General features: G+C 33.5%; 2 protein-coding genes across 3 annotated transcripts in view; both read right to left on the bottom strand.

The window, feature by feature from the left end:
• Window positions 1-26,787, bottom strand: part of LOC130453353 (methanethiol oxidase-like) — a 355,984-nt gene that overhangs the window by 282,510 nt on the left and 46,687 nt on the right. Inside the window, exon 10 of one of the 2 annotated variants that reach the window (XM_056793051.1) lies at window positions 16,509-16,519. The exons of the other annotated variant lie outside the window; for it this stretch is intronic. The gene's annotated coding sequence lies outside the window, so the exon portion shown is untranslated. Of the gene's footprint in view, window positions 1-16,508; window positions 16,520-26,787 lie in introns of those variants that run through there. 2 annotated transcript variants of the gene reach the window in all.
• The window catches only part of LOC130453356 (ADP-ribosylation factor-like protein 4A), an 80,995-nt gene that overhangs the window by 34,872 nt on the left and 19,336 nt on the right, over window positions 1-26,787 (bottom strand). The window lies entirely within an intron of this gene.

Genomic DNA, 26,787 nt, shown 5'->3' with positions numbered 1-26,787 from the left:
TACGTCTATAATACAGGTTGTCTCTACGAGATTTAGTTCCAAAGACATTTCTTTATAATCTATAACAGGAAAAAAAGACTAATTCATTATTTAGAATGTCTAACATTTATATGAAATTCTTCAATAAAAATCAACCCCTAGTGTGAAATTTTCAAAAAATCGATTTTTTTATACATATATTTAAAAATAACATACTAAAATTTAAAATCGATATCTTATATAGTTTTTGAGTTACAGCCATTTAAAAGAATAGCCGCTGGGCAGTTAGATAGTTGCATTGGCTACAGGACATACCATCATTTTATCTTTAAACGCCTTTTTCTCGAAACAGCATTTTTCAAATTTGCTGGAGTTATTACTCGGAGACAAATCACTCAAGAAACCAAATCCGATCGCTAACACATTTTTTTTGCATCTTCTCTATATAGTTCTCCATACGATGACCCTCCTGTTTTTTGATCTGCTCAAAAATCGAATTTTGGCAGGCCAAAAACGACCAAAATTTTGAGTAAAATTTAATTTTTTTCAACATTATGCCATTTTGTCAATTTTTGATTTTTTGTACAATATGTTTTAGTTTAATGAGAATTTTTTTTGTTAGGTTTTATGGTTTTTGTGGTTTTACTGTGTATTCTCAAAACATGTATAAATATACGCTCAAAATTTTAAAACGATTGACTCACTAGTTTTTTTTTTAATTTCCAAAAATTGCCGTTTTTAGTCTGTCACACTAGGTGTGCCCCTTGTATGGTATCAAATTATGTTATCAAAACAGTTTCACCTTTAGAATCGTTTAATGGTGTGTACATGGACATGTATTGACTAAAAAATAACGATTTTTACTTTGTTGTGCGCGGGTTTCCATCAATTCCACCAAGGGGACAGGACCAAAACAAAATACGAACTGTCTTATTTGAACAGTTTTGATTTAAAACAACAACAAAACACTACTGGCTCTCCCACGGACTGTGTATTTACACCAATCACGAACAGAAAGTAAAAAAAAACTGTTTATGTTTTAAGTTTTATTTAATAACAAATTTGAGAAAACAATACGACGGTGATTTATTTTTGCTACTAGTTACATATTCTATGATAAAAATAATAAAAGTAAACGTCGGTAATAATTACGTCTCTCTTTTCGGTACTGTGAATTTATGTTGGCTAAGTTTCATTCAACTTTAGCAGTGGACAAGTTACACATTTTGCCCAGTTCAATTTCATTCTGTTTTTGTAGTCAGCGTGTTTGGCATCCCATAAGCATTTACAATTTTTGTAGTCCTCAATTAGGTTGGAGGTTTCTGCCGTTCTAGAATTCTAGAAGTGCATATACCTGTTCGTATATGCAAGTTGACAAACAATTCTAGAACACGTGCACACTTTGGAGTTATCTTCATTCGCTGGGATACTGTTTGTGCTCGTAAAAACTCTATTCCCGCTCTAACAAGTTTAGAAAACGTTCTAGAACAGTTTACAAACTGTCACAAAAGGACCGATTCTATATTTTGTTTTTGTCCTGTGCGCTTTGGAAGCATATTCCACGAATTAAATTCATTGTTTCGATTGTTTTCTTTTTTGTTTGAGGGGTATAATGTTGGGACCAGATTCCATCTTCTTCTTCTAGGCATGCCGTATCCAGTCCCCATGCGATCATCATGGCAAAACTCTCTCTATTTGAGCTAGTCTAAATAATGCTTCTCTTATCCCAGTCCATTCTCTAGTATTCTTCAACCAAGAAGCTTGTTTCCTTCCAATTTCTCTACGACCTTCAACTTTACCCATCATAAACAACTGGAGAATACTAAACCGGCTACTACGCATTATGTGTCCCAAATAAGCTATTTTACTGCGTTTAATGTTATCCACCAACTCACGAACCGCATTTGCTCTGTTAAGGACTGCATAGTTTGTTTGCATAGCTATCCACGGTATCTTGAGTATGCATCTATATAAACACATTTCAAAATCCTCTAAGCGATTAACGATAATATTTTGAAAGTCAATGCTTCGACACGTCCCTTGATTTAATTAAATTTACATTTGGACTTAATAATCTTTATTTTTACACACAATCGTCAAAAATGCTCAAACAAACAAACAATTGCTTAGATATTTTTAAAAGTATTTATAAAAATACTAAATTTATAAAATGAAGATCAACCAAAATTGTCGGCAAAGGTTTTTGTAATCTGCAATTGATATTGGAAGAACTATAAATATAAATATCATTGAAGTGAAGAGCAAAAATGCCCTGTACATCATAAACATAAAGTATTCTCGACATTAATCCTAATTGAAGTAAATGTACACAAAATTAGAAACATGATTTGGTTGTCCCACCTGAGACGTTTTCCCATGAATTTTATAACTTCCTTTTACTTGTCTTTTTCATGTACCTGTTCTTTTAAATGAAATTGAACTTGGTAACTACTTTCATTTTCAAGTTTCAAGTTTTTTTTTTTTCATTCATTCGACATTAATTGATTGCTAAAGAATCCGTACCATATCTCCTTGGTATCTTTAGAACGATGTCTTTAGGTATGTACAGTCGTTTTATTTGTTATTGAACATCATTGAAATGAAAGTTATTTTGAATACTCGGTTGGACTAGCAGATAGCCACGGCGGGCGCAATTATTGATACCGACAGATTAAGGTACGTCGTCCCACTTTCGTACTATAAGTAAGATGAAGATAACTGTTGAAGATGACAATCGTTATAGGAACTGTTATTTTGTAACCGCACACTACAATTTATCGTATAAAAAAATCCAAATGCAAATGGAAAACAACAAAACATATCTAAGATCAAAAATAGCTGATTTTTTCTCAATACCAGTATATAGAGATCTGTAACGATTATAACTAACATCTCAAAACGTAAGAAATTCCTGAGAAACTTCGTTTTGATTAATAAAATTTGTTCTACAACATTTATTGATTCCTACATTTTTTAGCATGCGAAAATACAAGTTAAAGTCATTTTTGGGTCCAATTACTGGAAACTATTAAAAATAACATGAAAATCCAAATATTCTTTTCTTTCATACGTGAGTTAAATTTTACATTGCCAAAAAATGAGTGAAATCCAACCCAAATATTAACTTTTATACAACGAGGGTTGCCTTATAAGTTTGTTTAATCGAGCAATAAATATTTGTAAAAATTGACGTTTGTTATCGCGACACTAGTGGCAATTTAGAAATTGGCTGAGTAAGTTGTTAATAATGATTGTTAAAAGTAACAGGTTTGTGCAAAGCCCTACGTTTGATGATTTTTCATGATTTTCAAAAGTCCTTACTCAACAACAATGCATAGAATCGCTTCGTACCACTTTTTAACAAAGCCTATCTAAGATAAAAAATAGCTGATTTTAATCTCAATATCAGTATTTTTTTCTAGAGATCTGTAACGATTATAACTAACATCTCAAAACGAAAAAAGTTCCTCAAAAACCTTCGTTTTGATTAATAAAATTTTTAGGTCCAACTTGAAACTATTCAAAATAACATCACATGAAAATCCAAATATTGTTTTCTTTTATACGTCAGTTAAGTTTTACATTGTCAAAACAATTTTTAAATACATCAAATTGCAGGTAAATAATGGCCACTTAGGAGTGAAATCCAACCCAAATATTAACTTTTATATTACGAGGGTTGCCTTATAAGTTTGTATAATCGAACAATAAATATTTGTAAAAATTGACGTTTTTATCGCGAAACTAATGGCAATTTAGAAATTGAGTTATAAAGTTGTAAATAATGATTGTTAAAAGTAGCAACTTTGTGCAAAGCCGTAACGTTGGATGATTTTTCATGATTTTAAAAAGACCTCACCCAACAACAATGCATAGAATGGCTTCGCGCAACTTTTTGCAATGAAGCACTATCGAAGAAAACTATTTACAATGAGTTTACAGCTTTTGAAACTGCTATCCATGATTTCATACGAAAACTGTCCAATTAAATTAGTAGATATCAAAGAGTAAATCTTGCGGGTAGATTGAATAACTATACAGTCCCTTGCCCAATTATTAGACATACTGGAAGATTTTTGCGACCAAGTGACTTATAGACAGATAGAGGCGTCTCTAAGGATGTCGCAGACTGCAATACAATCGATTTCACATGAACTAGAACAAAAACGTTGCATCATTCTAACTCCAATAAAGCTCGTCACTTAACTGAATAGTTAAAGGAAAAAAACATGGAATTTATATCTCATTGCCCGTGATCACCCTATTTATCACCTAATGACTTTTTCTTGTACCTTACTGTCAAACAAATGATACGCGGACAGCGATTTTAATCACCTCAAGAAGCTGTTGACTTTCAAAACCATGTTCAGGGTGGTAGAAATTTTTCTATAATTGGCTTGAGCGTATGCAAAAATGTATACACATTAAGGGCGAAAATTCCGAAAAGTAAAACTTACTTTTTGTGGAAACCCTTATATAAACAAGTTCAAAATTCCACGGCGACATAGACAAGACGAAAAAAATTGTCTGCGCGAATGTTAACAAATACATACGAGGAAATTCCTAAAGACATTAGCAGTTGTCTCAACTCCTGTTCGTGATGATGTGTTTCCAGGCAGCTGTATACGGAGAATTAAAAAACTATCAAGGTCCCTAGGTTTGTAGCATTTGGTCTTTTTTTAAGGTGAACTGGAACAGTAAAGTTTTTAAGACTATTCTAACAAAAGTTGACGAGCTGAAAGTAGAAATAACAAATGATTTGAGAATTATTTGTCATTAGGAATGTTCAGAACGAATTCTTAACGCGTTCAGAATATTGTCAGACAGTATTTTATGAAAACAGTTACCAAAATGGCAAATGACAGCGGTATCATTTAACAGAATAAAGTAAAACGTCATAACTCTGTATACATTATTATTATACGCGATTTGAAGTAGGAGGGTGGATCAAATTTAATTTTTGAATATACGCGCGAAAAATTTAGTGTCGTGAAAGCGACTGAACTGGATGTCAACTTTTTAGTATACAAGTGCCTGAATGGTGTTCCTCTTTCCTAGAAGTGAGTGCCAAAATTTCTGAATTTTAAGCAGAAATTTACACGCTGGAAAATTTGCACGCGTTTCTTTCAGCGATGTGAGGAGAAGGAGAAAAGGTATTGCACCGAATATTAACCACAGACGAGACTTGTATTCCAGGGAGTAAGCGCGCCTCTATGGAGTGGAGAAAAAAAAGAAGGGACTCCAATTAAAGCACAGTCAGCGGGGAAGGTGTTGTGGACCATGTTTTGGGACATAATAGGAGTAATTGCGTTTGATTTTCTTACTGAAAAATGAACTGCGAATGCGCAGTAATATACCTAGTAACTTCCTAACAAACAACGCTGGAATACAACGCCACATACAAATGGGAAACATTTGAACACCCTTATGGTCTCTCTTTGACGCCATGCGAAAATTATTTATTGAGTCCATTGACAGAGACACTTGGCGAACTAGAATTCGAAAATAATGCGGAAGTAAAATTTTTACGAATAAAATATCCGAAAGCTTCCGTAGACTATCTAGGAAAATTGCAAAAAAATGTCATGTCTGTAACTTAGCAATAAATAATAATTGTATTTAACAGGTCCGGATATTTTATATTATTTATACTAATGAATTTACACCAAACTACAGAAACTCTCTGTATAATAAATTATCAATCAATTGGAAATTTACAAAACATTTCAAACGAGTTTATAGAAATGAGATAATTTTCAATAATTTTGATCAATTTATGAAACAAGTGAAATACGATAACCGTCACGTTTCTCGAAATCGGAATTATTAATAAATTTTTGTTTATTTATTTTTGCGTTTCACTTTCGTAGAATACGAATGATTGAGTTTTTTGCCCGGTTATTTTTATACAATATAATAAATCATTCATTTAATATACTTATGTGATGAAAACATTTAGGGAATGTAGGTGGACCTCATAAATAAATTTCTTCAAACATTTTAAATGTGGGAAGCAACGATCATTTCACTTTTTCGCCGTTATAACGGAAAGTATGAATTGTATTTCTGTACCATACATATATCAATTACGAGGGCGTTTTGCGGAAACATTTTCCATGTTTCCGCCATATTAGTATCCGTTCCATAGACACATAGTCAGATCAATATGACTTTCATTTTCGTTGTTGGAAAAATAGAAAAAAATACTACAATAAAAAATGTTACATCTTCACAATGCCTCATGAAGATTTAACAAAATCCAAATGTTTGTCGGGACCATCTCCTGATATTTCGTGTTCTAACTAAACTTTATTACAAACGACTGACAAAATATTGTTATAAATGCCGCTTGACAAAGTGCAAGACAACTTGCAAGAAATTGCATGCAATTTTTTCAAATGTCAAAATATTTCATAGATTAATATTTCACATCGTTTGAAATTATGCCAGCATCTGCATCATGGCTGCCCCTAACAAAAATTCCATAAGTAAATTAAGCAAATTCTTAACCTTACACTTTATTAGACATGTTGTTGGCAGTTTAAAAATGAAAATAACAGAGCTAAGTGAATTGAACAAGAAAAAAGTGGTCAGTGAATAACTGTCAATAATGATATTTACCGCTGCCTCGTTTTAGGAGCCCGATGGACCGGTTGCTTGTTACGCGAAAAGCTACTAGCAGTAGAAATTGTACTAAATAATGTTGCAAGTGCGAGATTTTGCATGCTTTGCATTGCACGTTGTATTGCATCATGTCAAGCGGCCTTAACGCAATTTTTGTTGTAGTTGCGTGAGGGTTCTCTTCTGACAACAAAATATCTAACTGTATCCAGATATTGGAGCATCCCTCACACTTCCCGTATCATTAAATTATGTCACAATTCAACTTACTAAGCTTCCTTTCTCTTTGGGTTGAAAGAGACTTAGTAATAAAATCGGGCATGACGCTAAGTGTAAGTCATTTTGCATTTCGTATAAAAATTGAGCGTTGTACGCTTTATGGATTTTGTACATTACTTCAAGACTCTATATACATTATTTTTTACAATGTAATATATAATATAAATCTACTAAATATTCTAAAAAAACTTTTTCCACTTGAAAGTCTCCAATAGCATCTTGAGTTTGATAGTGGAGAACAAGAAAAATTTATTAGGCTATAAATCGAGTGAATAAGGACAATAAGACATTGATTTGATGTTGTTCTCATTCAAAATCAGTTGTTTGGCGTGCTATATGAGAGCAGGAATACAACATCAATCTGGAGCATATCTTTCTCATACCTAAATGTTCATGCAAAATAAATAGATTGTATTATAGTATGTAGTATCCTAAGAGATGGTTTCATCTTCCGATCTGTCGATTTTTTTAATCATATTGTCCACAGCATCGATTTTTCTCGGAATGACAACCAATTTTGGCATTCGTCTCTGACTGAAACACGTCGATGACGAAATTCTGTAAACCAATTGTAACCAGTCTCTCCTGATGGTGACTCATTACCAAAAATTACACGTAAGCCTCCACGGGTGACTTTCATTTTTGCACAAACTTACATTTTTAAAACTTTTACTATCAACTCAATCAATTTCTAAATAGACACCCTAATGTTGAAGTTGTTCTCTAAGGGGTTGGGCTTGAAGACTTGTTTGGCAAACACGTGACTTTGTCCTGGTTCCTTTTTGCCCAATAACCTTAAGGAGTACACGTAGGAGGATTTGGTAGTTGCGGTCTATCCATTTTTTTCGTTGTTTTCCATAAGTTATAATCAGTTGCTTCTGTTGCGTTTACATTCCTGAGTTAGCACCATATTTCAGTATTTCTCTTCGGTTGAATAAGGTTTTCAGTTCTAGCGTTGCTTGATTTTACTCTGACTTGATATCGGAAACTTGTGTTCTTTGCCAGATTTTCCTTAATTTCCACTTTTTCGTATTTTTTTGTTTAATCAATCTAGAGATTTGGATAAAGCAACTAAAATACCTGCATGAAATGCTTTTGTATCTTACTTTTTATAAAAGTAGCTGAGAAATTTGTGGACCCTCTGGTATATTCCGGGTAAGATAATGATTTATTCGGATTCTTCCCTTCAGGTAAACATTTCGGTATTTTGGGAATCCCTATTATAAAGAAATAACAACCTTTGGTTAAAACAGGTTGAAATATTATGAAAACCGAAAGTTCTTCACGTGAGTAATCAGAATTCACTTTCGGATCTTTCTAAGATGTTTCACTTTCTTGGAATACACCGCGTCACGTTTATTGTATTTTTGTATATTTGTTGTTATAGATATTTCAATACAAAATTATTATCACGCGGAAACGTTTGTAGAAAAATGAAGCTTACCAAAAAAAAAATGAGGAATGTCAAAGGAGGACAATTTCAAATTTTTTTATTATTATAGAAAATAATATATTCTGTCAAAAAAGTCAAAATAAATTTTAAAATATTTAAAAAATCGGTAAAATTTGGCTTCTTTTGAACGCCGCTATTTGTTTACTTCAAGTGTAACATATATATTTTAGGTTATGATATTAATAAAATTTATGGAAAAAGTGGAAAGTGCTTCCATAAAACCACTTTCAGTCATCAGACGTGTCAAACTCAATTTTGCAGAGGACCATATATTAAATTTTGAATTCGTAGGTGGGCCAGATCGAACATTAAAAAAAATGAACTGAATTATTATAACTTTCTCTCTCGCTGGTCTAGGCACACGCTGCCCTTGAAATTACTGATAAACATCCGTAGACTTGAGAGTACGAGTATTTAAAACATCAGTAGAGTAATCGAATAAAGTCTAAAACCTCTAAAAAACATGATTCTTCTTTCTGTGACACATTGCGATCGCGGGTCTTATTGATACGGCCCAGGGGCCGAAAGCGGCCCGCGGGCCGGATCTTCGACATGTCTGTCGTAGATGATTATTAATGTTAGATGAATAATTGGAATCTAAAAACACTTTCGGAATACAACAATAAGTAGGAGTTTCCTTCAAAACGCAATCAACATCTTGTTTGGACCTCGATAAATCCAGGTCATTTGATGTCATAACACCACAAGATTTGTATTTCGCTCGCTTATTTTGCACTCTTTAATAATAATTTTATTCAATTGAGAACAAATTAAATGGGGAGGTAATGATTTTATATTATTGTCTCTGAGAAAAAATAATCAAATGAATTTAAACTACGTGCATATATTATTTAAAATTATTAGCATTATTATTTTCAATTATTAATGTTTATAAAATAATTATAAAAAGATCCAACGTGAAAATTTAAGAAAAAAAAAAGTATTTCAAAACAAATTTTTTAAAAATAACTCATTGTAACTGAAATATCGAGTGAAATTCGTTTTCATCCCTCATTTTCAATAGAATGGAGGAAAGAATTTCATTTTTCTACGATTGTTTTTTCCAAAATTAGAAAAATTGTTACAATCCAAGATGTTTATTTTTGATGGAATTTTCATTTTTTCAGTGCTCTTAACTGTCCTAGTGATTAAAGAGTGCATTTTAGTGGAAAAGTGGCCTAGATGAAGGATACCTAAAATTTTTCCCTCTACAACTTTTATTTAAAACTTTTTTAATGTTCTCAACATTAACCGGAAAATGGTATTTCGGGGTAGTATTTAACTTTTCCACCACCTTCTCGGCAGTTGAGAACTTCTTTACTTTGCCCACAGTTTTGTATGCATTATTCGGATTTTCAAATTAAAAAAAATATATATACAGCGTGTATCTTGTGACAAAAGCCAATACCAACCTTCTTATTTTAAATGCAACCTCCTGTATATTGTCTGCATGCATGAAAGTAATTAGTGTCAGTGCTATTGTCATTTGAATTTTGTAATGATGGTTAATTTAACAGAAATATACGAAATAGCTATTCTAAAAATGATTGGTTATGGGGATACTGGCCAAAAAACCGATTTCTGCGTCTTTTGATTGGACTAGAATGTTGCTAACAGAAACTTCTATTGTTTCCTTCAAAAAATTATAAAAAGAAACACAAATTCTTATTTTTATTTACTTAAAGATATCTTTTTACTTTATAAAGATATAAAATTACATTTATTATACTGCTGCATGCTTAAGATGATGATACATCTCATAATTCATAGGAGATAACGAAAGGATTATAGTTATCACAAAAAGAATATGATCCTGATATAGTTTCATCTTGTTCTACATACCATTCTACAATATAAAGATTTACGTTTATCGTTAGTATAGTAATTTTTTACAAGGGCAGACCGATAAATACTTAGTCTCACCACTCGATGACACGAGTAGGAGCAAGAACAATTCATGGTTTAGTAAATTCTCGTAAACGAGTACTGGGATTCCTCTCTTTCGATGGTGACCGTCGAAAATTGGTTTAACGAGTTTCAACGTTGTCGCACGTCGGTTTTTGACGGACCACGTATCCTCGAAAAGGCTACCACGGAGGGTAACCCAACAAAAATTCACGATTTTGTATTGGTAGACCGCCGACTAAAGTTGTGCGAGATAGCTGAGTCTGTAGACATTTCAAAAGAACTTGTGTATCATACACCAAATTTTGGGCTGGAGAAAGCTGTGGACGCGATAGATGCCGCATTTGCTCCCTCCGGACAACAAGCGTAATCATGAGACCACTTCAAAGCAGTGTTTTAGCTCAATCCGAAGAAGTTTTTACATCGTTCGTGATAATGGACGAAATATGGTTCTGCTGGTACAAACCAGAGACCAAGAAGTGTTCATAATAGTGCTTTTTCTTCAGATTCTTCTGTTTTATCTAGTTTTTTAACCGCTTGATAATTTCTCCTAATGTGGGTACTTCTTTTTCGAAGTCTAATAGGTTATCTATTATTCTTTTCCTTCGAATTCAACGTTCTTTTTGTAGATATTAGCAAAGAGGATCTTCCATATTTCCTTGGTTATATTTGTCGTTGGTTATCTTACTTTTTAATATATTTGTATAATTATATTTGTTGTTTATTTCTATTTCGTCTACCTATTCTTTAGCCCAGTTCGCTTTTCTTCTTTCAAAAAGCTTTGTTTTGCAATTTTCCTTACAGTCTTCGTTTACCCATATTTTTGTTCTTTCATTTTCTTTTCTGTTTGAAATTTCTTTCCCGGTTTCTGCTATAGTTGGAATATTTTTCAGTCCTACTTCTATATTGCCACTGAAGATTTTTGAGTTCTCTAAGTCCCACATCCTTCGTTATTGAGTGATATTTGAATGTCATATAATTTTTACGAATATGATTTTCAAATCTAGTTTTATAGTAGTTACAACTATCGATTTTTTACTTAATTCATACCACAGAGGTATGATGTTATTTTGGATATAAGAAAATTTCGAGATTGATATCGGTTAGATCTTCACATTATTTTTAGTGTTTCATAATTTTTCTCCCATGCTCATTAAAAAAGTCGTCAAGCATAAACGACACGTTTCTCATTTTTGTCTAGTATAAATAAGGTAATTCTACCCTTTAAATAAGTGGATGAAAAACGTGTTACCCAGAATCAACGAAATTTTAAAAGATTTATTTATACCCTCACATTCAAATATATAAATAAACGTTTTGTTCCAGATGCTAATATTACGAGGGTTTGGTGAAAATTTAATTTGCTGAAAAACTCGAACTGGGTATATGAAAACTATTTTATCAAATCAACCGTTCATTTCGATATTTCATTAATATATTAGACGTTCTGAAACCAAATATAAGTTGCCAAATTTCATTTAGTCGGTCTATTAACTTACCTAAAGATGGCTATCGAGTTTAGGTCTACAAATTGAACTATATCTGTCAAAATTTGTAATTCAAAGCTTAAGATCATAAATCAAATATTAAGCATACTACATTTTTGTTAATTAGAGGAGTTCGTTTCGTTTTGCAACCCCCTCAAACAAACAAAGACATTTGACATGACATTTCGGACACTCTACAGCAGCGCCTTCTAGTGGGACATACAACAAATCCATGGTTACCAAACATTCAGGACAATATGATTCCACGAGGCACATATGAGCTTCCACCATTGTCGATGAAAATTCTGTGATTGGAAATAGAGAATGGAAGAATACGAGTTTAAAATTTTTTACAAGGAACAATACATTTATGTAAGTTTCATTTGAAAATATATACCTAAATATTTGAACTGGGTTTTCGAGCACTTGTCAAGGACCGGATGGCTATATACCAATTTCCTACCTATGGACTTTTACCTAATTTTATCACATTGACCTTTTCAGTATCATCAGTTTAACAATTTCGTTTCGGAAGTGCAGTCTGATAGTCGAAATTTTCTTTACCAGTCACATAAATAAATAAAGATTCACTATCAGATATTATGAAAGTAATACCATTTATCGATTACAATACTAATCATAAAAGAATTTTTTGTATTATTCATATACGACTCAACACGCCTTTATAGTGTGAAGTCGTGTATAAAATGTAATAATACAAGGTAGCGCAAAAAAACGCTTGAATTTCAAACTTTTCAAATTTTCCATTACTTTTGACAATCATCGTTCAGAATGCGCTGCAGCGAGCGTCGAGACAAGTTTAGAGTTGGAGCGCGCAGCCTAGTGGAGCGGCGAGTATTTCGAAGAACCGACTCCCTGACTCTGTCGACATTTTGTTGAGTTAGCGCCGTGCGAGGACGACCAGACGACTTCTGCTTCATAACTGATCCCAACCTAACCAACCCAACGAAGTATTTTGTTAAGATCAGGTATCGAACTATTTCGTGGAACATTGAACGGTAAAACCGTTGAACAGTAATAACAGATTCATTACTATTGAAGAAATGTTCAACAGCGAAAACGCAATGCGTCATGGTCCACTGCGTCATTTCTACTAAAACTAGACGCCCTAACCTACAAAACAAACCAGCCCCCGCCCCTCCCTCACCCACTACTCAACTCAAATTCATGCGTTTTTTTGCGCCGCCCATTACTAGTAATAACAGTGGGAAAGTTTTGTCAGTGGTAATTCTCTGCATACTCTGGATTTCTTCGCAGTCCGATTTCTCGCCCTAACCTGTATAGACTCAAGAATAGGAGGATCTTCAGGGCATCGCTGGCTTTCTCTAGGTAATACCCCAGGAATTTCCTCCGTGTGTTAATAAGAGTTTGACAATGTCTGTGAAGGTATATCATAGGTTTGTCCTCCATTCCATGGTATCGGAAATCCGGATCATCGGCTTTCTCCGTATTGTATCTGCTTACCTTGTGATTCCAGCGCTGAGACTGATGATTTTTTCTATCTATAAAAGTTTTGGCTTGTCACCATCCTTATGATTGGAATCATGGCACTTTGTTTTTTTGCCTTTATGATTGCTCAAGGTCTTTGGCAATATGTGATTAAAATATTTTCACCCCAGGTTATTAGTTATAAAAGTTTGTATATGGGACCAGATCTTGATTATAAGCAACTTTCTCTATATTTGCCACCTACCCGGGTATATTTTGTATTTATATAAGTTGAAACGACATAGATCTTGAAATTTGGATGTCCATTCAATAGTTCCCCTTCCTTCTATCAATCTGCATGAAAATATAGCATCGATATACTCAGGAACAGGTCTTGACAAATGGGCATCATCTTGTATAAACCAGATGTTTCCATTAGAGACATTAGTATGGTCAGGATGGAAAAAAATTAGGCAATTTAGGCACCATGCAGTCACTCTTGTAAAAATTCAAAATTTCGTATTCCATAAAGATTTTTTCAAAGAGTATTGGTGCTATAACTTTACTACTATCCATTCACCTCTTGTGATTGTAGTTTCTTATCCACCCAATAATGACTATTCTCAACATCTTTAGATATCTGATGGGTACAGATAAATTATGATTTTCTTGAACAAATAGTTTGATATCTTCAATGAGGACAATTTATCGATAAGTATAAACATATAAATATAAACATATGTATGTGCTAGCCAGTTCATTGAGTTCCTGAATCAGCTTCTATTTGGTGATCACGCTATTGCTACTCTCTTTGTGAATGCGTAAACTAATGAAGTCACACACGGTTTACCGTAGAGGTTACTTGTACAGGTTTTCTTGCACAGGCCAACTGAATGTCTGTAGCGTGTATGGGGACGTTCTGATATATAAGTCTTCGTTCCTTTTTGCTATGACGTCTGCAAGGCGTTTTTAAGTTTTTTTGAATATAATTTACTTTACACCTTCCCTAATTTGTCAATAATATTGAATGTTTATTCTTTAAAAATATCGATTGCAACATTTTGAAAGATCACTAGCCTAATTTTTTGTCTATTGGATTTGATTATTTTTTTAATTTTCCAAAAACATATCTTTTGACTCCCGTATTTGCTTTATCTCTATAATCTATGAACGTCGAGTCTAAGAGATGAAATTCTACCCGTCTAGCCGATTTTAACAGGAAGAAGATTTCTAGGGGAATGCTGATTTGTTATATTTGGGGTGCGAACAGCTGCTTTTGTTGTAAAATGAGTTTAATATAAATATACCGCAAAAGCTTGGGTAATCCAAATAGTAACCATATAATGTGAATCAACTAGATTTTTCATATTTATGACATTTTAATGACGTAACAATTACTGAAAAAAAGAATATCCTCAACAAAAAGTTAAAGTATTTGAAATTTCTTATCGGCAAATAACTGTTTTTGTGGTTTTTTAAAATTTTAATTTTATGCATATTTTAATGTATCTTTCATTCTATTGTTGTAACAACTTGTGCCCAGCATTGATTTAAGTCAATCAAGGTGTGTTAAAGTCGAGACTAGTTAAACAAAAAATGAATAGAGTTAGGCAGTTAAGTGAACGCGAAGTTGAAAGAATAGACGAGTAAGTTGGACAGGGACAAATTTATCGTGATGAGACAAATCAGTTTGGCGTACACCACACAACCAATGGCAGATTAACGTAAAGATTTCGAGAGACCGGTTCACATTCTAGGAGGCCTGGACAAGGACGTCCTTCAGTTTTAACTCCTCGAGATGACCGTTTTTTGCAATTAAATTCATTAAGAAATCGGTCAATGACAAGTGTGGAGCTCAACAGCCTTTTAGGAGAAGTCCGTAATGTAAATATCCTTGATAGATCAATAAGACGACGACTTCAGAATGCAGGTGTACACAGCAGAACAGCTCTCCAGACACCTTTGCTAACCAGGCGGTATCGTGTTGCTAGACTACGATTTGCAAGCCAACATTTAAATTGTAATTTAGAAAATTGGTGCCAAGTTTTATTTACTGATGAGACAAGAATCAGTCTAAGAGGTCCAGATTCGAAGACGGCGAGGAGAAAGTTTTTCGCAGTCTTGATGCCCGCACAGAATTAGTGTCTCTTAGACCCGACCTTAACGCAGCAAGGTCGACCTTAACTGACATTCTTGAAAATCACGTTGTTCCGTTTTGGGCCATTTATTGGTGATAATTTTCGTTTAATGCATGATAATGCTAGACCACACAGTGCGACAGATGTTCTGAATTACCTATACGAAGTTGGAATTCATACCCTGCACCGACCACCAAGATGTCCAGATATGAATCCTTTTGAGCAAGTCTGGGACATTTTAAAATGCCGCATTCGTCGTCGAAATCCATCTCCTCAAAATTTAAATGAGCTTGAGCAAGCGGTATTAGAGGAATGGGAGAGCATACCTCAAGAAGTGATACAGCACCTAATTGAAAGCATGACCAGGAGAATGTTAGCAATACATCAAGAGGCGGAAATACACGCTACTAGCGTTTTAAAAAAACTAACATTATTGTTTAAAGTGCAAGTTTCATTTTTAAGAAAATTTGGGTCAAAATTTAAATGAGCACAAGAGGCGAAAATACACGCTACTAGCGTTTTAAAAAAACTAACATTATTGTTTAGAATGCAAGTTTCATTTTTAAGAAAATTTGGGTTTATTGCAATGTTTTTATTTTTATTTTTTTTTAATCATTAAAAATCACTCAAAATTACTACACATTTCTTATTATTGCGTCAAAAAGAAGTCAAACAATAGCAATAATAATTAAATTTATTAAACAAAAAAATACTTTCAGAAATCAGAAATATTTGTAATTAAAACAAATTCGATAAAATGATTGCTGTATATATTCAATCATAATACATTCATAGCGACACTAATACAGTTTCAACGTAAATAACTGATTAGTGCATATACAAAAATTTGAACCATTGTATCATTTTTTATTTAAGTACCCAGTGAATATAGTATGGGATTGTCCATAAACCACGTAGCTCGGCCAAGAGAGGGTATAAGTTTTATTTTAGATGAAATTCTGTCGAAGAAAATGATTTTATTCGACATACAAATGCTAATATTTCAGGAATAATCACGAATAAATTGTTTAAAAAATAATGAACGTATTTTCTCAAGTTTCTTCCTATCAAATGTGATTCATACTTTTGTAGGAAGGACTTTGGGGCGCATATTTTGCCTCAAAAAACAACCAAAACTACATAGTTCACTTCATGGACGTTGTATCAAATCTAATCATAAGCAACGTGCTAATAAGAGAATAATAAAATGAGAGAAGAAACTACTCTGTGAACCAGATACACTTGAGCCGAGTTTTGAGTGGCTTGCTGTCATCGTACTAGAAACAAGTCCTCATAACGAGAATGATCTATTGGATTGTGTGTGGCCGAAACCACCATTTGAGTCAGACTCATAAATATGAGAGATACACAAATATATTATAATATACAAAGTGAGCTTAATGTATGGAACGCCTCAATTGTCTCGGAAATGGCTTGTACGATTATGGTGGTATGTTGTCAGATCTTTCCTTTTTCCGGAAAAATAATCAACTTTATTATTTCAAACGGATCACCCTGTATATTTTTCGCTTTACGAAATCCTTAGGAAATACTTACGTGCAGAGAGGCAGGGGTCCCAAAAGGACTATAATCTGACTACGTGGTTTATGGACGCTCCCTATGTTGCCGGTTTTTCAAAATTGTTTGAAGTATAACTGTGAATCGGACATTCGTGATTTTTTAAGAGGTATTGAATTTAATTTTGAAAAAACCACAAAAAGTTGTAAAAATTGATGAAATCTTCATCGGAATCGATAGAACGATCAGTATAATTTTATGTTTGAGGATGATTTCATGCAAATGTTGACCGCGGCTCCGCTTTAAATAGCCCAGGTACGAGGTCCAATTTTGACACACTCTCTTCAACATATAGGCCGGTATTTCTCGAATAAATGCTTCAATATTGGCTTCCAGTGCGTCAAACGTTGCTGTTCTATCCCTGTAGGCATTAGCCTTAACATGGACCCACAAGAAATAGTCCAAATGCGTTAAATCATACGATCTAGGCGGCCAATTGTCGGGCCCTAAACGTGAATTGAACTGTTCACCGAAGGCGGCTCTCAATTTGGCCATTGTTTCGCGTGCCGTGTGGCATGTGGCACGTTTGCGTGTTAGTGGTTTAATGTCCAATAATGTAAACTGGGTTCAAAATTTAGTCACAAGCTTCCGAATAGTTCCCTCAGCAGGCCGACAAAATCGTCCATAAATTGAAAGAAGTGCGCGATGCATTCTCTGAACCGAGCTTGAATTTTGATTCATGATTAAATTGTAGACCAAAACTGAACAAGCTTGACAATGACACAAAACACGATTCATGGGTGATCTGTCAAAAACAGTGTTGCCAAAAAGATACCAGCAAAAAAATCACTCGTTAATTCCTTGAACGATAAGAAAAAACATGATTGTCATCATTCTTGTAACTTGTATTCGGAGGTTTTAAAATAAATTCACTTTATTAGTTTTATTATTATGAATTAATGATAAATAAACGCTGGTGTGTAATTATTTCAAAGAAAATAAAATGTTGTTTTAATAATACATTTGTTTCTCAATTTTTTTGTGAATTTTGTTGTACGTTCCATTCTCTGCGTCCGTTTTAATTTTCCCCAAAATATTTTTATTCTAGCTAAATGGAGAGACAAGGTTAAACTTGAAGGATTATTACAGAAAATAAATGATTAGTCATGTCACTAATGCAATTGAAACGGCTCGGTTCCTTGAAATTAATCTTGTGCAGACAAAGAGATTTGCTAAGAAATGACCATATCAAATCAGTTTTTGTAGCATTAGATAAAACCATTACCGCAACCATCAACTGCGGTCGTAGATCTAGAATCCTCCAGCCTACACGTCGTATAAGTGAAGATGATGGCATCTCTACCATTGTGGAGAGGATTCAACATTTCTTGATCACGTTGACGTTAATTCCGATGTTATGATAACTGATCAAGAGTTTATCGCTGAGTGTACCCGACAACGATATGAAAGAGGTAAAAAGATCCTGCAAGTAACTCGTTAAAACTAGTCTCTAATTATATCAAGAGTTTAATTATTGCTTCACTTTCTTTCAAGAAGTCTCTAAAAAATATGAAAAATTAGTTTAAAGTTTAAAACCGCCGTAGCAGCAAGGAGCAATTTTGTGAAATTGAAGGGAAAGACATCTAGGCAAGATCTATAAAAGTAGTAAAATGATGCCGCACGAATTAACCGAAACTCAAGCGAAACGTTGAAACTATTTTTCGTACCCTACCGAAAGATTACCTTTTGATCAGACGTATTGTTACTTGCGATGGAAAATGGATTTATCTAAGCAATCCGAACATGAAAAATCAGTAGTTAGATAAGGCTAATTCGTCGAATACGTTGTATAGAAAGATCGAGTCGAGCGGAAAGTCTTGTTGTAGGTCTGGTGAAATTATAAAAATTTAGTGTACTTCTAAATCATTCCAGATGATTGAGATATTTTATTTGAAAAATATACGGTTTTAGTTAACCGAAAGCGAGTTCTTTTGCAAAAAGACAATGCTAAACCTTATATTGTAAAAGTTAGGCGGAAGAAGATAAAAGAACTTGGTGATATTGAATCCACAATATAGTCCTGATCTTTCACCGATAGACTATTTATTCAGGTTATGGCGAAATTCTTCAGAAGGAAAAAAATTTAATCTAAACGAGATGTTGAAAATGCAGGGCGACAATTTTTGCATCTAAATCCAATGAATGGTTTTACCAAGGTATCAAAGGCTATCTTTTTGTGTGATTATTTATAAACAAAATGAATATTTATTTACTTACTATGAAAATTGAAGATATAATAGAAAGGAGTTCTAATAGTCAATATACCTGTCACCAGGATTAAACTCAGCCACTGCGCGTTTTTTTTCGCTTTCTTAAAAACGGGATTTCAATCATTATTATCAGAAGGAAATAGAAACATATTTTCTGATTCTTTTCTTTTTGGAATTAATATTTGAACTAGTTTTATTGAAAAGAATAGAAGTCATGTATTATTCCTCCAAAGTAGTCTCAAGCATCCGAATCTCGGTTAAGGTTAAAACAGCATTCTGATTGGCTTGACAGTATTTGCAAATTCACATTCTTCATTTCTGAGTTTTATAACTGTATCTTAACTTGTTCATCAAGTTTCTCATTCATTTCATAATTCATAAGTTGATTGTATTCAATTTCATCATGCCAGATGAACCCTAATGTTATTTTTGATAATTTTCCTTCCTATTCTTTTTTGTCATTATTTCTACGCCATACATTAGTGTCGATCATATCATTGTCTTATAAATATTCCTTTTGGTCTTCCTATTTAAAATTTTGCTAATATTTTTTCCTTTATTTCCGAACTTCTTCTCCTTTTACTGTTAATCATTTTTCCTAGATATTTGAAATTTTCTACTTTTTCAAATTAATAATCTCCTACCTGATTGTTTCCATTTTGAGTAACTTGCCGTACCTCAATTTTTTTTTTATTTTATTTATTATTAACCCCATTTATTCTTTTTGTCTTGTACTTTCCATAATATTCCTCCTTTTTATAATTAAAACTACGTCGTTTGCTATTATTTGACCCCGTGTTTTCACTAATTTCTTTTATATTTCAATATATATTTTTATAATTCTTATTACGTTTACACCATTTCAAGTGTCAATTCGTTGCCAATGTTAAATTTTATATTTTTTATGATAGAAAGTTTTTAAACTAGTTTTTTAAATAAACGATATACGTTGGTGATAAAAACTTTTATTTAGTTTATTGCGAAACTCCATTAAAATTATAATTCTAGAAATGTATTCTGGTGAACACATAATAATTCCGAATTTAAATTGAATTTATTCTATATAGCAGCATTACTCTGAATATCTAACAAAGACGCAGAAGAACGAGATACTGAAATAATTTTCTTGTTTTACAACAACATGTGCGAGATGAAAATAGTTAGAAAATAACCAGAAACGCCATACCCAAAGTTCATTCTCAATACCTAGAAAATTAAGACACCCTCGTTTCGAATTTCGAAACAGGTGTTAAACTAGGTAAATTATAAACATCTGCGGCGATAGTTCAAATTTATTGCGACAGAAAATCTGTTGCTTTGTAACTAGAGAAAGATCGATATACCTTTCTGTTTTTTCAATAAATCGCACTAAAATTATACAGCGTTTCAAAAAATGTGGCTGGTAGAAAACTGAAAAATAATTGGGGTTTGCTGAATTAAAATTTAGTTTATTTTTCCGTATTCAAGGTTATAAATAGTATATAAGAGTTGCTTCTCAAGTTTTTCCAATAAGTGAAACACAAACGAACAAATTCGGAACAAAGTGTTTGATTGCTTTTCGAAATATTCGCACTTAACGATTTTTGAATACGCTCAAACTCAAAATTCTGGTTTTTTCCACTCTTAAACTGATGTCATAGAAACACGGTCTTTAACGAGTGACGTTTGTTAAACTAGAAGATAGTTAAAAACTTATAAGGTTGATTGTAAGCAACGATAAACCAAAAACGTGTAATTCGAGTCGATTAACAAACACTTTCTAAAGTAACACGATGCTAAACTATAACAAACTCTGTAAGTACAACATTCGATTAAGTAATGGTACTTAAGGTACTTAATATAACAATAAATAATAAACGAACAGTGATTTTGAAGATATGATTTAATTAAATTTCCACGGATTGGAGGCCCTAAATGCTCAATAACAGAGTGGACCATATGCAGTAATTGCAAATACTTTCTAAAGAAAAATAAAAGAGACAAGCGATTGTGGACATTTTTTGAACTTCTTTCGCATGTCACTGATTTTCAACTAGGTACACATCGTTATGAAATATATGAAATGCCGACGCATTTTTTTTATTTTTGGTTCCAGAAGACTATTTCTTTCTGCTTCGACTCAAAAGATTCCTCTTTCAAAACATAAGCAATGTTATTCTAAGCTTCCACTTTTTTGTTTTTGTTGAAATGCTGTTGGTGTTTAGCATCCCACAGTGTGAGATGCTTTTCGTATTTATCGATTAGGTCAATATATAAACTTTTTCGCGTTCACAATATTATTAAACAGATTACGAAGTGTGATTTATTAACACAAACGTCCGCGCTCGCGTTCCATCGTCCAGGCAACGTGAACTCGAACGTAAAACCAACGAAAGCATCAGCTTCGGAGTGTACAGTTTATAGATCCAACTTAAGTTGTAATCCTAGCTCGCTGTATTTCGATTCTATTTGTTCGCACATCACCTTTTGCTTGTACAAACCGCCCAAACTGGACGCATAAGTCTTGAGATGTTTCGAGAAAAATCGACAAGCAAGGGATAGCATTCGCGTGCGCAAATGTATACGCATACAAAAATTTGTCATTTTACTCACCAGAGAAAGTTCACGCACGCTCAGATCAGTACGCAGCTTAAGAGCCACCTCTATTTGACTGTAAGCCACATGTCAATCTTCGAATCAATCGATGTTAATCGAATTGACAACCGATTTTCGCCGTGTTACTCGATTGATAGATGCACGACCATCACAAAATTGTGAAAATTTTCCCTGATGGTGTTTCATTACAGGCCCTTCACGGGTGATTTTCATTTTTGCACAAACTTGCTGCATTTAAACGTTCAGTATCAACAACTTACAGTGGTGCCACAACTCATTAACGCTACCTATTTTTCGATTGTAAAAATTTTAAAAGCAACCCACGTTTAAGAAGCTCATAGATTTTTTAAGTATTTTTTTCACAAAATCGTCGTCTTCAGAATTACATAGATTGGATAGTTTTCATTGGAATCATCTTATACTCAACCATTAAATTCATTAAACTTCATTTACCATGTGTGTTCATCGATATAATTAATTAATAGTTATTAATTTCTTCTACAATCACATTTGAACAACCCAGTTCATTATAATCAACTCCTCGTCGTACCAACCTACTTATTCATTGAATTTTCGAAACGCCTTCTGTAATGAACAATTTAAAAGATCTGGTTTTTTTTTTCAGTCGACTGATCTCACTAGATTTATTTCCCGATTAAAGTGGAATAGTAGATAAGTAGACAATGAAAATATCGTAACACTAACTCAATGATTGCATTAGTTGGGTTTAAAAGTCCGTTAACGGCCGCAATAGCTAACCAACGGTCAGCATCCTATTGAGGAGTATTCAGTTTTTACAACTGTAAATGTAATTGTCACTAACTGAAATAAAACAGTTTAAAAGAGTGTTAATTACTAAGTAACAATAATGTAGCCGTTTTATAAGTATACTGTGGTGTAAGACGTGTTGTAAAATGAGTCATTTAAAAAAAATATAAAGAGTGGTTCTGTAAATAGGTCATGCTCGAAACAGTCTGTCAGTTTCAATAATGTTTTGTTAAATGACAACGCTGTCATTTATGCAATGTAATAAAAGTTATGGAAAACTAGTAATCGATTTATTATATTCAATTATATCAATCGAGTGTAATGACCAATGGGTATTTTGATTACTTATAAAGCCGGCACTACACGATGCGTCCAACGTTTGCGCCAACATTCGCGTTCCAACGTACGGCTGTGCATTGGAATGAAGGCTGGATGCAGGTCTCGCAACTACATGATGCGTCCAACCCATAGGGGCCAATATTGGTGCCAACTACGCTCGTCCAATGTGTGAATTTATGGTGTTGGTGCCGGTTGGCGTCAACGTTGGATCGAACGTTGGGAGTTGGACGTCTCGTGTCGGTTTTTCGACGAGGCATCAAAGGAAATTTGTCTCAAAGTTTATGTATTCGGCCACATATTTGCGCGTAATAAATCGTCTTTGCTTGTTTCATCTGGAAGTGAGAGTGCGCGTCGTAATAACTTAGACTAGGAGATATGGTCTAATAAAAACGTTTTACTGTTTTTGGAGCTTTATTATAAGCAGCGCTTAGCACAGCAAACGCATCCACAGCCACTTCTAAGTCCGACATGTTGGTTCTGCTTGGAGCTAACTGAGCTTGGCTTCAATAACTTCCAATGTCCGGTTTCTTTTAAAAATAATACCGCCAACATAGCACAACAATGTGGCGCCAATACTGGCCCTAACGTGCGGTTCCCGGGTAACTTTCATCTTCCAACGTTGGCTGAACATTGACCGAAAGCTGGAAACTTACCTAAACTTACTAATAGAAATGAAAACGTTGGGAAAATTATGAACAGTTCACAACAGATATAAATTCTTTTAAAATAAACTGGATGATACTGACATCTTTTGTTTTTCATACAAAACACGTAGCATTTACACGAATGAGAACAAGAAGTGTGTGCAGTTGTACCACAAGTGTTGGTTCCAACTTCGTTCGTTACTATTACGAGTATAACAATTATAATTAATAGTGTAATATGTTCTTCTGTTGGGAATCACTGTAGATTTCGAAAAAGTATAATTGTAGTCACTTTCCTTTTTTGGCACCTACTAGCAGCACAATTAATTTAAATTTGTTTAATTGATTTTATTATCAAATAATTAACCCTATCAAGCAATCAATTCTAAAGCTTTTTTTTCGAAAACTGTTGACGCCTCAACGCAAGAAAGATAGATCTAGATCTAATCTTCACATTTTTTGAAAATTTGGAAATTGGTAGCGATTTGGCTGCCGCACCAGATCCTGCAAAATTTTCAAAATGATCTATGAAACAAAAAAATTAGGTAACCAATGGTCTAAATCTACTGAAAGTTAATTAACGTACTAGGTTTTACCAAAGAAAAATCCCTCTACAACTACGATGAGCATTTTAGAAAATAATTAATATACACAGGGTGTCTCATAAGTAATCGCAGTTTTAATATGTGACAATACTTATGCCCAAATTTAAGCGTATCGTAACTTCTCTTTTTGTTTTTTAAACAGCGCAATACGTTTTCATAATAAACAGTATAGAGTAGGATAAAAATGAAATTCGTGTATTTTCAAACCATTATTGGAAACAAAAGTTTGTAAAAGCACCCGAGTCAGTAAAAGAAATATATGGAATTGAGGGTGGAAATACAGTTAATGGGCTCAGTATTGATTTAATCATTTCAATAGTGGAGATTTGACGCTTGAAGTTCGTTCGCGCCCAGGTCATCCACCTGCGGGGAATATTGAGGTTAACTGAGTACCAGTATTCGGTGATTATCGGACCTCCAAATATACCATACATCGAATAGTGCCACACGATTTAACTGAGACTCAAGACTTTGCCTTGCAAAAAAATGATCGCATTGTTACTTGAGATAAAAATAGATTTATCTCAACAACCAGAACATGAAAAATCAGTGGTTAGATAAGCCCAATTGCCAGAATCCACCGCAATGAACGATCGATTCGAGCGGAAAGTCCTGGTGGAATTATCAATGATTAGCGTTCTTCGAAATCATTTCAGATGATCGAGTCATCAATGCAGAGTTATATAGTGGCAGCTGATATGAATGTACGAGGTTTTTCCGCTAAGCACTATACTGCGAAAGTTAAGCGGAATCAGATCGAAGAACGTGGTGGTATTGAACTCCTACCAGTATTTAGATCGGACCTTACATCGTCAGATTACTATTTATTCAGATCAATGACTAACTTCGTACATGGGAGATGGGTGAAATTCGAATCCAATGAAGATGTTGAAAATGCATTGCGACATGTTATCTCTTAATTATGTCGTTCTGATAAATTTAACACGTTAACCAACTTCGGAATAATCAACTTCCCGAAGAGATTTTTCTTACATATGTCAGATACGATAAGTTACTTTGGAAAACTTTTTTTAAAAGTCTAAATTTTCTACAACTTTTGGTGATAACTTTGTATTAAACTTGGTATCTCTCGTACATGAGAAAAAAAAAACTCCGCGTGATCTCTCTGTTAAAAAAAAACAAAATAAACTCGGCATGCAATAGGAACCTTTCAAATTAATGTTTTATTCATACGAAACAAATTAAACAAGTGTTAATAACAACTAGTTGTTATTGTATCTAGCGGTTCTTTTAGTATTGGCACACTTATAATAAACAATAAACAGAAAGAAGTTCAGTGACAGCTTATTATACAATATATTGTTTTCGATTTTAATATACGATGTGGACATTTAAATTTACGTCTACCGTTTATTCCGGTTATTAGTGTATCAAGTTTTTTTGGAGACCTATCAATTCATTAAATAATTCATTAAATTCATATCTCTTTGATTTGTGGTAGTATGAAAAAATTGTACACAGTCTGAAAAAAATTTTCCAATTTTTTCCAAAATTTGTTCATTTGAAGAATATTAACAATTCCGTGAAATTTTATTTGGATATTTTTTTAACGCTTAAACGGAAAAGTTTCCTTCGATTTTTCGAAATTTATAATTTCTGAATCTTATAAATTTGCTTATTTCTTGGTCATCAAACAGAATCTTTATTTCCTAGTTAGTTCTTGTTCTTCACATGTCTTCTTCCTCTACTGTCGCTCTGATAACTGTCTTGTTTTGTTTCCTGCAGTCTCTCTAAGTGTTCCAACAATCGCAGTCATCTGAATCTCATAATTTCGCTAAATTCTTGTTCATCAAACAGAATCTTTATTCCCTGGTTAGTTCTTGTTCTTCACATGTCTTCCTCCTCTACTGTCGCTCTGATAACTGTCTTGTTTTGTTTCCTGCAGTCTCTCTAAGTGTTCCAACAATCGCAGTCTTCTGAATCTTATAAATTTGCTTATTTCTTGGTCATCAAACAGAATCTTTATTTCCTAGTTAGTTCTTGTTCTTCACATGTCTTCTTCCTCTACTGTCGCTCTGATAACTGTCTTGTTTTGTTTCCTGCAGTCTCTCTAAGTGTTCCAACAATTGCAGTCATCTGAATCTCATAATTTCGCTAAATTCTTGTTCATCAAACAGAATCTTTATTCCCTGGTTAGTTCTTGTTCTTCACATGTCTTCCTCCTCTACTGTCGCTCTGATAACTGTCTTGTTTTGTTTCCTGCAGTCTCTCTAAGTGTTCCAACAATCGCAGTCATCTGAATCTCATAATTTCGCTAAATTCTTGTTCATCAAACAGAATCTTTATTTCCTGGTTAGTTCTTGTTCTTTACATGTCTTCCTCCTCTACTGTCGCTCTGATAACTGTCTAATATAGATGTAGACTGGTTTTTTGGGATTTGTTCTTGGAGATTAGTATGTTTATGGTTCCTGTCTGTTTACTTCTACGAATTAACAATGCCTTTATGTTTTCTTCTACATCGACAATGTCTTTGATAAGTTTTCCAAAGTAGACGCAACTATTGACTTGCTATAACTCGATTATTTTTTACGTTTGTTTCACGTGCTTGGGGATGGGTTATTTTCCATTATTATTCACTTGTTGAGAAGATTACCACATCATATGCATAGGCTAGCAGCTGTGTGACAAAAAATTATACATTTGAAATCGAAAGTTCAGCGTAACACAAAACTTTCTGATCTGTTGTTAAACTGTAGTTCTTTTTTATATATGTTAA

This window comes from Diorhabda sublineata, chromosome 2, assembly GCF_026230105.1.
Source record: "Diorhabda sublineata isolate icDioSubl1.1 chromosome 2, icDioSubl1.1, whole genome shotgun sequence".
NCBI lineage: Eukaryota > Metazoa > Arthropoda > Insecta > Coleoptera > Chrysomelidae > Diorhabda > Diorhabda sublineata.
This window is presented reverse-complemented; position numbering and strand designations above follow the sequence as displayed.